The sequence below is a fragment of the Rhinolophus ferrumequinum genome, chromosome 6, assembly GCF_004115265.2.
Source record: "Rhinolophus ferrumequinum isolate MPI-CBG mRhiFer1 chromosome 6, mRhiFer1_v1.p, whole genome shotgun sequence".
NCBI lineage: Eukaryota > Metazoa > Chordata > Mammalia > Chiroptera > Rhinolophidae > Rhinolophus > Rhinolophus ferrumequinum.
Window position 1 is genome coordinate 89,686,332 of NC_046289.1, and position 16,761 is coordinate 89,703,092.

The window sequence follows — 16,761 nt, forward strand, 5'->3', positions numbered from 1 at the left end:
ACAGTGATGGAAGGAAATGTAAAACTTATCTAAATCAAGGATTCGGGAGCAGCAAGTTTACTTGGAAGATGACTCCAAGAAGCAAAAAAAAAAGAGAATGGTGCAAGTAAGACAGAGAAAGCATAAAAGTAAAATAGTTTGTTAAGCTGGTCATCACTGTGAAAAGATAGGCTATCCTTGCTGCAGACCATCTGGTTAACTGTGTAGAATGTACATTAGACTTGTTTTATGAGAGAACAAGTAGCCTGGAGAATTTATCTACCACCCGTATGCTCCATTGCTAATGGTTCCTTCTGGAGTTGTCAATTCTCCCGTACTTTTGAAGTGCACCTGTGTTTCAGCAGAGAAGCTTTTCACAGCTTTGGAAAAAGCAGCGAGACACCAGGGTCCAGGCTTGATGTGGAACTCTGGGGCAAATGTAGGGGACTGTTACCTCAGCGCTAACAATGTGGCAGGCATTATTCAAGTGCCTTAGAGTCAATTTTACCTTATTCACTCAATGAGAAACATACAAACATCATCCCCATTATACAGATGAAGAAACTGAAGTACACATTGACTGACACATAGCCAGTATCACATCGCTACTAAGTGACTAAATCAGAGTTTCACCACTAGCAGTCAGACTCTGGACCTTGCATTATCAGAAACCAGACAAACATTTAGGACTGTTTAAAAATACATATTTAATATCACTGCTTAGAAGCTGTTTTTTCCCCAAAATCAACACCACTGAAAAATTGTTGAACCTCAGGTAATCTGATATGCATAGTCCATGATGTCTCACATTGTCAACTTCAGGTCCTTATGAGAATCACAAAATTGTGTAGGTCAACGCACAAGAGAACAATTTACTATAGCAGTTTGCCAATAAGGAAAAATAAAATTTAAATTAAAACTCGGTAGCAGAAAACCATTATCCCAAACTATTTTGCTTAGTTGTTTTCTTACTGCTATTCTTTGTTTCTTTATTTTAGCCTGCTTAGTTAAAATGTCCCTAGTATGTTCTTGTCATCACAATGCTCTCTTATTTATTTTGATACTCTACTGTAAGTTTTATTTCACTGGTGGTTACTGTCTTATCCCTATCAAACATAAAAAAAATATGTTTTTTATGTTTTATAACCTTTATTTTTCAAATTTTATTGAGGTATAATTGACATAAAACATACCAGTTTAAGATGCACAACATATTGATTTATGTATATTGTGAAATGATCAGCACAATAAATTTAGTTAACATTTATCCCCTCACATACTTAATTTTTTCTATTAATATATAAAATTATGATTCACACAAAATTAAACATATTCTTACACAAAATGTTATGTGCGTACATCATCATCAGAGCAAAATTTAGAATGCTTATCCTGAAAACAATCTCCCACGGAGTCCTGACTTTTCATGAGTTAGTCGAGAGTATCAAAATCATTGTTCTAATTGTATCACTTTTATTTTAATGATTCTTATACAAAAATTTCACATAAATTTCAAGGCACATCATAACCTATTTCAACTTTGAATAAACATGGCAGCAGATCCATTTCTTTTTTTTTTCTATACTTTTCTGAATTCCTTGTTCTGATTAAATTTCCATTTGATCAGATACATCGCTATAAGTTTTTTTTCTCCTTCAGTTATCATTCATAGTTATCCTCTAGTGACTTTTACAAAATAGTAAAACAAAAAACAAGTTTTGTTTTGGTTGTTGTTTTGGGTTTTTTGTTTGGTTTTGCTCTAAAAGAAGACAGCACAACTGTTATGTGGTTGGGCAGAGGGTTCTTAACGGTAGATATTTTTCTCCATAGAGCTGCACTTCTGCTGGCTTCCTGTTGCACATGGGAGACCCAACATCATACTATAATTGTCTTTGCCCCATAAGTAAACTATGCTTTCTCTCTGTAAGCTTGTATTATTTTTTCTTTATCCTTTAAATTGAGGGATTTTTTCACCAAAAAATATATATTAAGCTTTATTGAGGTATAATTGATATATAAACAAATATACATATTTATTCTATACATTTTGATGAGTTTGTACATGTGCATACATCTGTATACTATCACCAAAATCAAGGTAGTAATCATATCCATAACTGCCAACATTTTCCCTATTTCTTTTGTGTGTATGTGTGTGTATGTGTGTTTGTTTTTGTTTGTCTCATTGTGGTAAGAACACAATACAAAATCTATCCTCTTTACATATTTTAACATACACAGCACCATATTATAACTACAGGTACTGTGTTATACAGCAGAAGAAATTTCTAGAATTTATTCATTTTACACAAGTGAAACTTTATACCCATTGAACAACACTCCCTTATCTCCCCTCTTCCTCTGTCCTTCGGAACCACCATTCTATTCCCTGCCTCTATAAGTTTGACTATTTTAGATACCGCATAGAAGTGGAATCACGCAGTATTTGTCTTACTGTGACTGGCTTGTATCACTAAATAAAAAGTTCTTTAGGTTGATCTATGTCAAAAATGATAGATGTCCTTTTTAGGGTCTGAATGTTTCATTGTATGTGTATACTACATTTTCTTTATCTGTTTATTTGTCAATGCGCACTTGGGTTGTTTCTATATCTTGGTTATTGTGAATAATACTGCAATGAACATGAGCATGCAGATATCTCTTCATGATTTCATTCTTCAGGATAAATACACAAACATGGGATTGCTGGATCACATGGTAGTTCTATTTATTGAATTTTTTTGAAGAACCTCCATACTGTATTTCACAATGGGTACACCAATTTAATATCCACCAACAATGAGTAAGTGTTCCAGCATCTCCATGTTCTTGTTAATATTTGTTATCTTTTGTTTTTTGATAATAGAAATACTATTAGGTATAACATGTTATCTCTTTGTGATTTTGATTTTCATTTGCATTTCTCTGATGATTGGTGATGTTGAGCACTATTTCGTATACCTGGTAGTCATTTGTATGTCTTCTTTGGTGCAATGTCTATTTAAGTCATTTGCCTTTTTTTTTTAATTTATTGGGGTGACAATTGTTAGTAAAATTACATAGATTTCAGGTGTAGAATTCTGCATTACATCATCTATAAATCCCATTGTGTGTTCACCACCCGGAGTCAGTTCTCCTTCCATCACCATATATTTGATCCCCATTTGCCCATTTTTTAATTGGTTTATTTGTATGTTTTTTGATACTGAGTTGCAGGAGATTCTTATCTATTTTGGATATTAACTTCTTATCAAACAGATGATTTACAGATATTTTCTCCCATCCCATAAGATGCCTTTCCACTATGTTATTGTGTTTTGTAAAGAATCACACCAGTTAATATCCAAAATATATAAAGAACTCATATAACTCATTAATAAAAAACTGAGCAATCCAATTAAAAAATGGGCAGAACCAAATTGATTTTTTTTCAGAAAATATTTACAAATAGTCAATAACTACATAAAAGTATGCCCAAGTCACTAACCATTAGGGAGATGAAAATAAAATCCACAATGAAATATTACCACACAACTTTTAGAATGGCTATCATCAAAGACAAGAGATAACAAATGTTGGCGAGGATGTGGAAAAAAGGGAACCTTTGTGCACTGTTGGTGGGAATATAAATTCCCACCAGTGTGGAGGTTCCTCAAAAAAATTAAAAATGCCTGCACTCCCATGTTTATAACAGCCTTATTTACAATAGCCAAGATAAGGAAACAATCTAAGTGTCTGTCAACGGATGACTGGATAAAGAAGATGTGATACATACACACATACACACACACACACACACACACAAGAATATTATTCAGCCATGAGAAAGATGGAAATCCTGCCATTTGTGACAACATGGATGGATTTTGAAGGCATTATGTTAGGTGAAATAAGTCAGACAGAGAATCACAAATACTGTATTGTATCACTTATATGTGAAATCTAAAACACTCAATCTTGTAGAAATAGAGAATAGAATTATAGTCACCAGGGGCTTGGGGATGGGGGATATGGGGATATATTTCAAAGAGTACAAACTTCCAGTTAGAAGATGAGTAAATTCTGGGGTACTACTGTACAGAGTGGTTATTATAGTTAATTATGCTGTATTATATACTTGAAAGTTGCTAAGATTGATTAAATGTTCTCACCACAAAGAGAAACGGTAATTATGTGACATGGTGGAGGTTTATGGCAGTATGTAAGTGTATCAAATCAACATATATTTCTTAAACTTACACAATGTTATATGTCATTATATCTCAAAAACTGGAAAAATATTTCTGGAAAGATAACTAAGACTAGTCAACAAGTTTGCTTCTGGAAATTATCATGAAAATCTAGGGTGAAAAGTGATTAGTTTTTATTTATTATTTATATGCATAAATTAACTGTTAAAATAATAGTAACAGCAAAACATATCCAATGTAAAACTTTAAAATAATTCTTACAAAGTGAAATATCATTTTAATCAAATTAAAATATTCACTTTGAAAAAACAAGTTTCTCTATTCCTCTTTGTGATATTAATTTTATTTGTTTTCATTTACTAAGTTTGGTGTCTTTTCCAAGATATTTTTTTCTAGCATTTTGAAATGGTCCATTTTTTCATATTGTAGGTGACAGAGACTCTTTGACCTCTGAATCGTCTGAGCTTGGTCTAGACCTTAGTTTAGATCCCTTCCTTGCTAGGTTTGCATTGCCTGTTGTAGCAAGAATCCTGTTAAGTCAGTTCAGTGAGAATCTCCCCATCCTTGATAACTGATTATTCTGGCCTGTCTTCAGCAAGAATCCATTTAAGCATAGTTGACAAGACGCCCCCTACCCTTGATGTCACTTGGTAATTTCCCATCCCCTAACCCCCCCGCCCCCATTCTGTTTTGGCTATAAATCTCCACTTGTCCTTGCTGTAGTCAGAGTTGAATCTGATTTCTCTCCTTTAAGGTGAGTCTTGACACCTGTCTCAATAGTCCTCAATAGTTCTTTACCATTTTAACAAGTGCAAGGCTTTTATTTCTTTAACATAGGCCACCTTAATGTGCCTTCCAAGTCTCTTACACTGACACTCACATTTACCATCAATTTTCTTATAAACTTACTGTATGAAACATTCCACTTGGTCTTGTACAACTTCAGTGTTGATCACTCTGTCAGCTTCAAATATACAGATTATGGTTTTAAGATAGTCTATTTATCGTTTGGAAAGGTTTTTTTATTTTGGGTAACAGGAAAATAGAAACCGGTTGAGAGTCCTTCATTTCTGTATTTTGTAAGTCAGGAGCCAAACACTTGGCAAACAATTACAATCTACTCAATTGATGAAATATCTGGAGCGAGGCAGTGAGGTGTGTGAACGGAGAGGAGCTTCCACTCCCTGATCGCTCCAGCTACAAGCAGCGATTTCCTACATTTTGTAAAGACCAGGTAACATTCACCCTGCGATTGCAAACACGTTGACATTTTCAAACTTGAAAAATGTGGGTGCTCTACAAAGGCTCACTGCCAATTAGCAATGGGTGCATCGTTGCTCATTTTAAATGAGAAAATATATGTAAATCTGTTAGAACTATGCCTGGCACTCAACAAATGTTAGCTATTATTTCTGTTATTAAGTAAGTCTACACACTCCTGTCAATCAGGCTTCATCTGGGAGTTGAATAATCATCAGTCTTCAACACAGCTGATTAGAAGTGCATTTCATCTAGATTTCAGAATTTACATTTTAAAGACATCCTCCAGGCAGAACCAGTGTCTTCTTTATTGGTGTATTATTCTAGACAAGGAGGTATGAAGGAAAGGGCAGGTAAAAATCTATGCCACCTTCTTCCTACAATTTTCCTTCTTTTTTTCTCTTAAGAATTTTTAAATTGAATATTGCATGCAGACAGAAAGATGTACATGTCACAAACTTATATGTTGATGAATTTTTAGAAATCTCTACTGAAAATAAGAAATATAACATTACCATCACCACAGAAGTCTCCCTCAACCTTCCTAGGCATTATAGCTCACCAACGATTACCATTATTCTCACCTCTATCCCCAAATATTTGTATGGTTTTTATTTTGTTTTTAACTTTATATAAATGAATCCAGTATTTTTTGGTCTGGATTTGTTGTTGTTGTTAATATATTAGTGATGCTATTCTTTATCCACATACATCATTTATTTACATTTCTATACAATGTTAGTTTTTTAAGAATATGTCCCAATCTATTTGTCTATTTTCCTGTCAAATTTCTTTCAATATCAGCTACTGCAGATTATATTGCTATGAATACACTGCTCTTCTCTTTGGTGCAAGTATATACTTACTTCTGTTGGTTACATCTCTAGAAGGGGTTTGCTTGGTAATAGAGAAGGCATATATTTAACCCTAATAAATGTCATCGGTCTTGCAAAGTACCAGTTTCATGTTACCTGCCCTACAGCAATACACAAGGACTACCATTGTTCCACATCCTTGCCAAACCTCATTAAGTTCAATTCTTTTTCGTTAGGTATATTCCAGCAGATGTGTAGTTACCTCCCTTTGCTGTTGAAGGAGTTCAGAACATGCTATCCCAAAATATGCTTGCATATTGACTATTTTGAGTTAAAGGCACTTGAAAAACAGCAGATGCATGAAGAACACTCTGACCTTCCTTCTTTGTCTTCAAAGCAAGAGATGAAATTCCCATGTGGAAGATGTCCTCCCTATACCAGAAGAAAGGTGACATTCTTATCACCAGCTGGAAATGGAGAAAATTCTGTACAAACAGTCCTTGTTAAAATACTTCATATTTTCCTTTATACTTCTCACAGAGTTTAGCGACTTTTTTCACTATTTCCCCTCTTTATTAAATCTGGTATAAGGGCATTTGGATTTTGCCACTACTTTGGGTCTTCATTCATTATGGGGTTCCTGTGTCACATAAAACTTGCATTAAGTAAATTTTATGCATTATCTCCTGTTGATCTGTTTTATGTCAATTTAATAATTAAACCCAGGCCAAAAAAAAAAATAAAAAATCCTAAGAGGGTAGAGGTGAAAATTTGCCTCCCTATCTTGTTTTAATATTTTCATTTTTTACTGGTCAATTGCAAATGCTTTTTTGGCCATTTTGAGTTGACTTTTTTCTGATTTATTTTAAGAGTTCCTTTTATTGTTAATATGTAAGAAAAATGATGCTCCAATAAGATTCTAAAATTAAGTTGAAGTTATCACTGTCTGTCAAGGGCTTACTGTACTATTCATGTGCAGGTTCGGGGACTTGTCCAAGCAAAAACATTGAAAGGGCTAGAGCAAAAAGAACACATATCCCAAATGAGGCAAGATTCTAAATGCAAGTCTCTGTTCACAAGGTGGACTGTCAATTCTTTGTGATTGATTGGACATGTTCCATTTTCATATCACAGATGTTTGGAAATCTGGTTTCAAACAAGTCTGATACGAGTTGCGTAAGAGCCAGCAGGCCTGAAATTCCTTAGGGAGCTTCATGTTGCTGAAGCTTAGCAGAGTTCTTGTTATCATTATATTCTGGATACAAAAACTTTGCCAGTTATTGTTTTGTTACTATTATCACCATTCTGAATTGCTTTTTCACACTGCTAAAGATTTTTATTTGTTTGTTTTAACAAAACACTTTAATTTTCATGTAGCCCAAATTCACAAATTCACAGCTTTTTTCTTACTGATTAAGACATTCTCAGGCATTTTTATTTAGTGCTGATTAAAAAATTCTTCCAAACTCATAGTCAAGAGAATTTTCTATATTTTATTTTCTCATTTGGATTGGCAGTCCCCCTAGAGTTGATTTTTTAAGGGGTGAGATAGGACAATGTGTCCATTTGGAAATCTGCTGGACCCGGCACCCATTACTGAAAAGAATGAAATCCCTCAGTGTTCTGCAATGCCACAGTTGTCAAGAATTAATTATCCTTCCATTTGTCAGTCTTTTTCTGAAGTGTTCAGTCCATATTTTTTCTCTTTGTCTATTATGGTCTCAAAATCAAACTCTTCCAAATTGTAGCTTTATAATTCCTTAAAATATGATGATGCAAATCCTAATGTATTAGCAGACTTTGTATAGAGCTATAAGATGTGTTAAAGAGTGTGAAAATCTCTAAATTGGCACAATGTGTTCAAATTCCATTGCACTTTAACAGGCATAATTTTATTTTATTTGTCACAGTAGCACCCTGGTGGATGCCTGCCTTCCTACCCATTTTTCACAGCAATTATGAAGCTCTGATATAGTTAACCAGCAGGATTTTCCCCTGATCCTGTCTGATTTCATCAATTGTAATTCAGGAACATGATCTCCTATAAGAAGGAACTAATTGTTTGACTGAAAAATAAAACCCAATTTTAAACTATGTAAAGAGCTTTTGAGAAATTTCTATTAGAGTATGACCTTAAATCTTCCCAGTAAGCCAGAGAACTTATATTTTGTGCATCATTTATCTCATTGTGATTTTTTCATTTTATTTATTTGGTTTTACGTATATTTCTTCATTATTATACAATTGCTCCCACATCCCACATGATGTTAAGCTTCTTTAATTGGGGATTATGCTGGGAAGTGAAAGTATATAAGCACATGGCTTTCTGAAATCAGAAATACCTATATTCAAATCTCAGTACTATCAGTAGATATGTAACCTTGTGGAAATTGAAACTGCATTTATATAATGGAACCAAAATACCATAGTTATCTCTGAATTCCCAAAAACCAAAATGCATTTTTCTTATGGTGAAAACTCAACCGATGTTTATTAAAGATTGAGTTGTTATGGAATTGTCATTAAGAGCTGTGAGACAGTTTCTATTAAATCCCTCAAGGGGGTATTTAAGGTGTTACCTTTATAAGAGGAGACTACAGCAAAGCTTAGAGAATATTTAGAGAGTGCCATTAAATCTCAGAGATGCACTCTCAAGCACAACCTGAAATGAACTGTAATGTCATGGATTCATTCCCAGTTAACAAATAAAACTGAGGCATGGAAATCCTTAGCTATTTGGAATGATTTATTTTTGTTAACTTCATTAACTTATAGGCAGAGCTTTGCAATCCTCCAGTGAGATAAATAGGTTAACACCATTTAACACAAGGCACTTGGAAAAGAAGTAAAGGTCCTGATCCCCTTCCACGGCAACATTTACACCATTCTGCTATGTGGATAGAAGATTTTCACTGTGTACACCTTGGAAATGAAAGGCTTATGGTACTTAGGTTTAAGTCTTCCTCTGGACCATGTGTGCATATGGCTTCATCTCTCCAATCCCAGGAGAGCTGTAGGAATAAGGTAAGTAGGACCCAGAATATCAGGTTAACAGAGCAGATTTCATGCCAGTGCAGCAAATCTTATTCTGAGATTTGGCATATACACTTGCAGTCACTGTCCGTATTGCTCAAACTCCATTATCTCTGTCTTTCTAAGTTGTACACATTTTTCTAATGTTCATTGTTCATCCTTGAGAAGATGGGTCAAAGGAAGTTTCTCACCTTGCTTCATTTACTGTTAAGAATTAGAGGAAAAGAGATCATCTAAGTATGTTTAGCACAACTATTGTATAGCAGTTGGAGAGATCTGTTTAATGAATTAAAACTATACTTCTGTCTAGGTCATCTTGACCAACATAACATTATTTTTGATTCAGGACCCATAATGAGTCAAAATATATACTTGCTGTAAGAATGCTAAACAATAAAAAAAACTTTGGTTCTTCTCTTACTAAAAAACTAAACAAATAAACTTTAAACAAAAATATTTTACACTCTCAAAGTTCCTTAAAACCATCCTTTATTTGAGGCATCTTTGAGTTACTTACATGAGGTGTGATCAAACAATACAGTGAATGCTGCTTCTGAGTGTCATCCAATGGAAAGGCAGGGATCTTCAATATGGAAAGCGGCTCATCAAACCTTAGTAACAGTGTGTGACAAGTTTCAACTTGTTCAGTGCACTCAGTCAGGTGTGAGCCCCGGCTGAGAGAAGTGTGCTGTGAATCAACCTCCATTATGACAAAACTCTGTGTTACACATCTCTTCTGGTATGGCAATTTCTGTCAAATAATAACATTGTGGTGTGTCACCATCCACCTCATTTACTGGATTTGGCATCATGAGACTTTTGGCTCTTCCCCAAAGTCAAAATGACCATGAAAGGTAAACGTTTTGAATCAATTCAGGACATGGAGGCAGCCATGACAACACAACTAAAGATACTCTCAAAAGAGGACTTCCAGAACTGCTTCAGAAAGTGGCAAGAATGATGGGATAAGTGTGTTGAAAGTGAGGATGAGTATTTTGAGGGGTATTAATGTCAGTGTGTCTTTTACTGTGATGATTTTCTTTAAACATTCATTTTTATATCACACCTGTGTCAGCCTAAATGTTTCCTACGCAGCATTCAGCCATTGTGTTTTATTTAAAATTTTGTACATCATATTTTATTGAGAATAAAGAACCAAAAATATGCACAAATAACAGAATAGATACAGTCTATTCTCATACTAGCCAAATTAACTTTGCCTAAGATTATCCTCCCACTTGGAAAAGTATAATACTTAAATAAACATGACAAGGTTGAGTTTAACATAACCAAGAAATTGTTGCTCCCAAATTCTACAGCCCTTCCTTATTTCTTCATAATTCCTTTGATCTTTCTTGTGAGATTTTCCTTGTGTAAAATTCTGGCAAATGGCTCAGAGACCGTCAAACAGATGTCAAGTTTTTACAGTTTTCTGTTGACTGCTGTTAAGAGGAATAGTGTAGTTTGCAATGTAGAACCATGTCTATAGTTGTGAACACTTGGATACATCTTTTATTTATATTTAAGCAAAGGTGGAAACATACCTTCTAGTGTTAAGTAAAATTTAAAAAATCATTTATACTTTAACATATACCTCTTGTGAAGATATTGAAAATGTAAAGATGTGGAAACTAAAAATTCAGTTACTTGCTAAAAATAATTTCTTTGATTCAATTAATTTCAATAATTTCCAATGTTGCTTTGAGCCACTTAGAGTCAGTAGAGCTTATATAACTTAAAAGAAAATGCAAACTTTAAAGAATGAGCTTTAAAATTAAACAAAAATTTGTGCCATCGGCTTTACCTGATACTATCATATGACCTGAACATTCTAGCCATGTAAAGTATATTATGAGATTAAATGCCTATGATAAACATACCCTTATTCTGAAATAAATTAAGCATTATTTTTCTTAGTTTTTTAGTGTAACACATATCTTTAATATGAAAGCAAATACTCCTTGTGCTTGCTTTTAGATTATTAATCTTTTTTATTCTCTGTTGAATTGTTTTATTTTAATGTATATTTAATGTATATTATATATATATATATATATATATATATATATATATATATATATATATATATATAACCTGCACATTTAGATTTCCAATATCTTTCTTTTCTTACAGATATAAGCCAAATATGTTAAATATGCCCCTCAGAAATGTAAAGATAATTTTGCTTCTATTTCTTTGCAATGACCTCTGCTCATAGGTAGATAAATAATTGCTGACTTCACTGTTTGAGTTCTGACAGTCAAAGTATAAATCCTTGTGAGAATATTTGCTTTAAGAGGGAACAAAATCTTCTTTTCTTGGAATATTCTCTGTTGGTAAGATTCATGTTGTTTTTCTCTTTTTGTGAACTTTTTATAGTTCATCACATCTTTCAAGTTACTTCTTTTTTGAAGATTTGTTTTTCTGAAAATATTCCCTGAACCATAATTCATTACTTGACACCACCTCAGGTGTAATTGAAATTATGTTAACTCTAACCATATTAGAAAACTTCTGTTTTTCTGCTACCTTTCACCAGCAACTGCATGGTTACTTTTTCTGTGGCTTTACTTTATATACAATTTCCATAGGAAAATTGAAATTTGTGTTCTACTATCCATGTTTTAAAAACACGAGTTTTCTTTTGTTCTTAGGCATCTCAATTTTACTGAAAATAGCATGTGGAAATCCATCATCCTATAACTCTCCTTCCACCTTAACTACTATATGAGCAGATCTATTTTGGCATTTTTGGAATCTATTCTATATTGATCACACTATAATGTGAATTTTATTTGAAAATGTTGTGCTAATTCAGTTTGGTAATGTTTTATTATTACCCTGATTTACTCAATCATGTTTCCTTATAGTTTGTAATGTTAAGTTCATTATCATTGATATTGTGGTGTGTCTAACTTTGGTCTCTACTCTCACAATCCCTTACTTTTTGCACAGATATGTCATTGTAATAATAATCTTTATTTTTATAAGTCTTTTTAATGGATATGATATTCTTCGTTATAAACTTCTTAAATGTATTCACATTACTCTGTTATGTTTGAAACAGTGATCAGAGTGATCTCTTTATTTCTATATTCAGTGTATATTTGTTAAAGACTGATTACTTAGTGGAGCTACCTGGGAAGTTACATTGACTTATTTATGTTTTTTTTCACATTCTTGTTAGGATACTAATTAATGAAATTATTTCTTCATTTCAAATGCATATGTTGAGAACTATGATTAGCACTAGGAAAACATAATCATTGCCTTAATATACCTGACAGTTTTGCTTTGAAGACACCTGATCTCTCTGAAGCTATCAACTTCAGAGCCATGGGATAATACTTATATTTCTTTGAAATATACAAAAATTGGTTTCCTTTTTATATAGCACATTTTCTATAGTTATTGAAAACTCTAACATGATGTAACTTTTCGTAAAGTTTTTGCTTTCATCTTAACTTCAGTTGGCAATTTCTTCCTGAAGAGAATTGCATCTAGGCAATTATTCAATTATATTTTGCCTCCAACCTGAGACAATTGTCTCCAACCTGAAACAATTATGATAAGAGCAATTGTATATTCCAGGCAATTTTTATTTAACAGAAGCTTATAGATTATGTCTGCATAGTTGAAGACAAATTTATCATATTATTCTTTCTCCTCATCTGTGCAAACTATGGAACAATTTTGTGGCTTTCTCTTTCTTTCTTATTTTCTTTCTTTCTTCCTTCCTTTCTTTCTATTTTCTTTCTTTCTTTTTTTCTTTCTTTCTCTCTTACATTTATTGGGGTGACATTGATTAATAAAGTTATATAGGCTTCAAGTTTACAACTCTATAATACATCATCTATATATCGCATTGTGTGTTCACCTCCCAAAGTCAAATCTCCTTCCAACCTCCTTACGCTCTTCTCCACATATACCTTTTTAAATAATATAATAATAACCAAAACACACAGTTTTAATGTCATTTGGATAAAATTCAACTCATATAAAAGTGTAAAACTTCAAGAACAACAAAGGCAGTGTTTTATACAGAAGAATAAGGAGGGAGAATTGCTAAAGCAACACTAGTGGCAAAGCATAGCAAACAAACCATTGTGTATTTATGCATGGGTAAAAGCAATATTTATGATCAGAACAGAAAACCCAGAAATTGATGCATGGTGATCAGGATAATTATTATATTATAGAGGTGACATTACAAATCACTATGCAAAGCTCTGCTATCTAAAAACAAACCAAAAAAAAAAAAACCCACATTTTTTAAAAAATGAAGAATAACTCAACTTCCATATTAAAGATAACATATTCAAGATATTAATCTAGTATCATACACAACATGAAATTTTCCTGACTTAAAAGTCTAAATGTGAAAACTGCATTTTGATGCATTTCTATTCCAATACCTCATCAGATTTGTTACTGGTTGCTGGATATCTAAACATAGTGCTCACCCACTCAGGAAAAGTCCATAAGAAAACTTTAATCAGCTACTACCTATTGTCACTCATGTCCTAGTTGGAGACGGGGAGCTAATATACATTAAAAAAACAGTTTTTCTTATGCATAATTAGGCATTTGAAATTAGCAAATGCAAAAAAAAAATTACATTTTAAATTTACTTCTATAAACAATGCACGTACATGATAAAAATGTTCAAACTCTACAGAAAGTAGAAAAATTTAAGTTATTAAAAAAAATCCTCCCCTAAAGCATCCACTAATGATACCTTCTGACTTAATTTAGTACTAACAAGACCTTAGTAGACAAAATAATGCCCCCGCTCAAAGACTTCCATGCTTTAATTTCCAGAATCCGTGATCTTGTTAATTTACAGGAAAAGAGGAATTGGGTTGCAGATGCAATTAAGGGTGTGAATCAGTTTACCTGAGATGATGAGATTATTCTTGATTATTTGGGTGGTCTCGATATAATCCCAGGAGTCCTTGCAAGTGGAAAAGGAAGGAGAGAGAGAGAGAGATGCAGAGGAATGGCAGCATGAGAAATTGATCTACTTTTGCTGGTTTTGAATATGGAGGAAGAAGACTTCAAGCCAAAAAATACAGGTGGATTCTTAAAGCTAAAAAAAGGCAATGGAACTGAATCTCTCCTAGAGCCTCCAGAAAAATACAGCACTGCTGACACCTTGATTTTAGTCCAGTGAGACCCATTTGGAATTCTCACCTCCTGAATTATGAGGTAATAACATACTTGTGTGGCTTTAAGCCATTTTTTATATAATTTTTGGTAATTTGTTACAGCAAGAATAGGAGAGTAATCCAGTATGTTAATAAAAAGTTTGTTTTATTTACACGATCAGAACTCCATGGGGAATAAGCAATTCACCTTACCTGGAGTTCCCTGAAGTTGTGCAGTACAACTTGGGAAATGACATGTCATGGTGGCGAATGTCCTGCATGCCACTATTTTTGCTAACATGGTAGAGGTATTCCTATATCAGCATGTATAGAGCTTTCTTCCTCACAGATGATGCACAGTATTCTGTTTTATGATTGTACCACAATGTCACTGTACTTTAACCATAAATTAAAGCCACAGAACTAGAAAGCCTTTCTGTTATCTTTATCTATAAACAAGAGAACATTCATTTAACATATATTGAGGCATATTTCAGCTGTTCCCAGTATTCATTACTGCAAATAACACAATTACATCCTTTATGCAATATGTTGACTTACTTTGAAAAGTCTACGTGTAGGCTAAATTGCTAGGTTACAGGATACAGCCTTCATTTCAAAGATATAGCCAAATGACCCTGTGCCAGACATTGTAAAAATCATCCTACTTTTTTTTTTTAATTTAGTCCCAACAGTATCCCATGAAATATAGGTACTTTGGTTTTCATTACACACCAAAGGAAACTAAACCTAAAATATATTAAGTAATTTTAATATGTCCTAAGAGTTTCAACAAAGTTAACAGCTCTTAAACATAGTGCCCTTTAAGGATGTGGCACTTTTGCATCTAACATTTTCAATTTTAAAAACTCAGTTAAATGTCAAAGCAACTTGAACATATAATTTAATCAATAACTGGTATTGACTTAGTGTGTTTAAATTATTTTCAGGTAATTATGGGCAAATTTTAAAACATAACAAAGGCCATTGAACACAGTGGTACAATACTTTTAATGTTATTTTTGTCAGTGCAAAGAAAATTAGTAACGAAGTGGTTTTTGATAGAGATTGTTATAACTAGATGTATATTGTATATAGAATATTTATATGTTACATTTTAGTCAAGGAATATTACATAGAATAACATAAATATCTATGTGTATAAAAACATTTTTTCACAGTCTAAAATGTCTGTCCATTGGGCTCTGATAATACCACAAACTCTTTAAATAATTTCATTTTTACTTTTATTTATGTTAGTGCAATTAAGGTGACTTTTGCCTTTTTAAAATTCTCTTACATTAGAACAAAACAGTTTAACCCATTCACTACTAAATATTGAGATTCATTTGTAATGAGTATTTTATAACACGAATAGAGAAATGAATAACATATAGGTAATGTTATTGAGTGTTTTATAATGGACCAAATTACAGTGGCACCGTTATAGTCTCTAGAAGTCACTTATTCACGTCAAAACTAGTTTTACAGATTTATCTTTAAATTTTAGTTGAAAATATGGCTCATAAACATTTACATCTAAATGAATCATGAACCATAAACATAAATGTCTACCTTCTTTTTATGTAAAGTTATCACATATATTGGAAACTCCTAATGGTGCAGTTCATTAAACAATGGTGGGAGATGATGGAAAGCAGAGGCCATAATTCTTTTTTCTTTCAATATGTACACAAAGCTTTTTGAGTTTTATTTTCCTTACATTGGAGATTCATCTTAACATGCACATATGTTAAAACAATACCAGGGACTCTAACTGTTCCGAGCACACATTAGACATGCACAGGTGCTGAAAATTCCTATTTAAAAAATGGAAATTGCAGTGGGAAATGGAGAAATCACACACACACGTATAGTGGGGTGGTCATTTAGCCTGCTTCCCCCAAATTTGAATCTAAACTTAATTCACACTTTGATTACAATGTGCTGCTCTGACACCTGGGTGTGCTGAGCAGCCTCAGGCCTTCCCTGAAAGGTCGTCAGTTCCTACTGCCTGACAACGTGACTCTGAGCAAAGGGAAGGTGCTCCCCTGAAAGATTCCAGCCTCGAAGAATGTGAGCAAAATCCGCTGGGGACAGCTGAGTCTCCTCTTCCTTTTGAGGCTTTGCTCATAAGTGGCACATCTCAGAGGCAGGCTAGGGCCATGTCACTGACCTCTGCAGATGGCTGGTCAATTTGGGAGCAGTTGTTTGAATGTGTTTTCCCTTTGATTCCTGTGTTCAGAGATGACCCCTCTCCCCACAAGTCTTCAAGAAAGAGGTGAAGTCCCTAGACTTAGGGGGAGTCACTGGTCTAAGGCCAGAGATCTAAGAGTT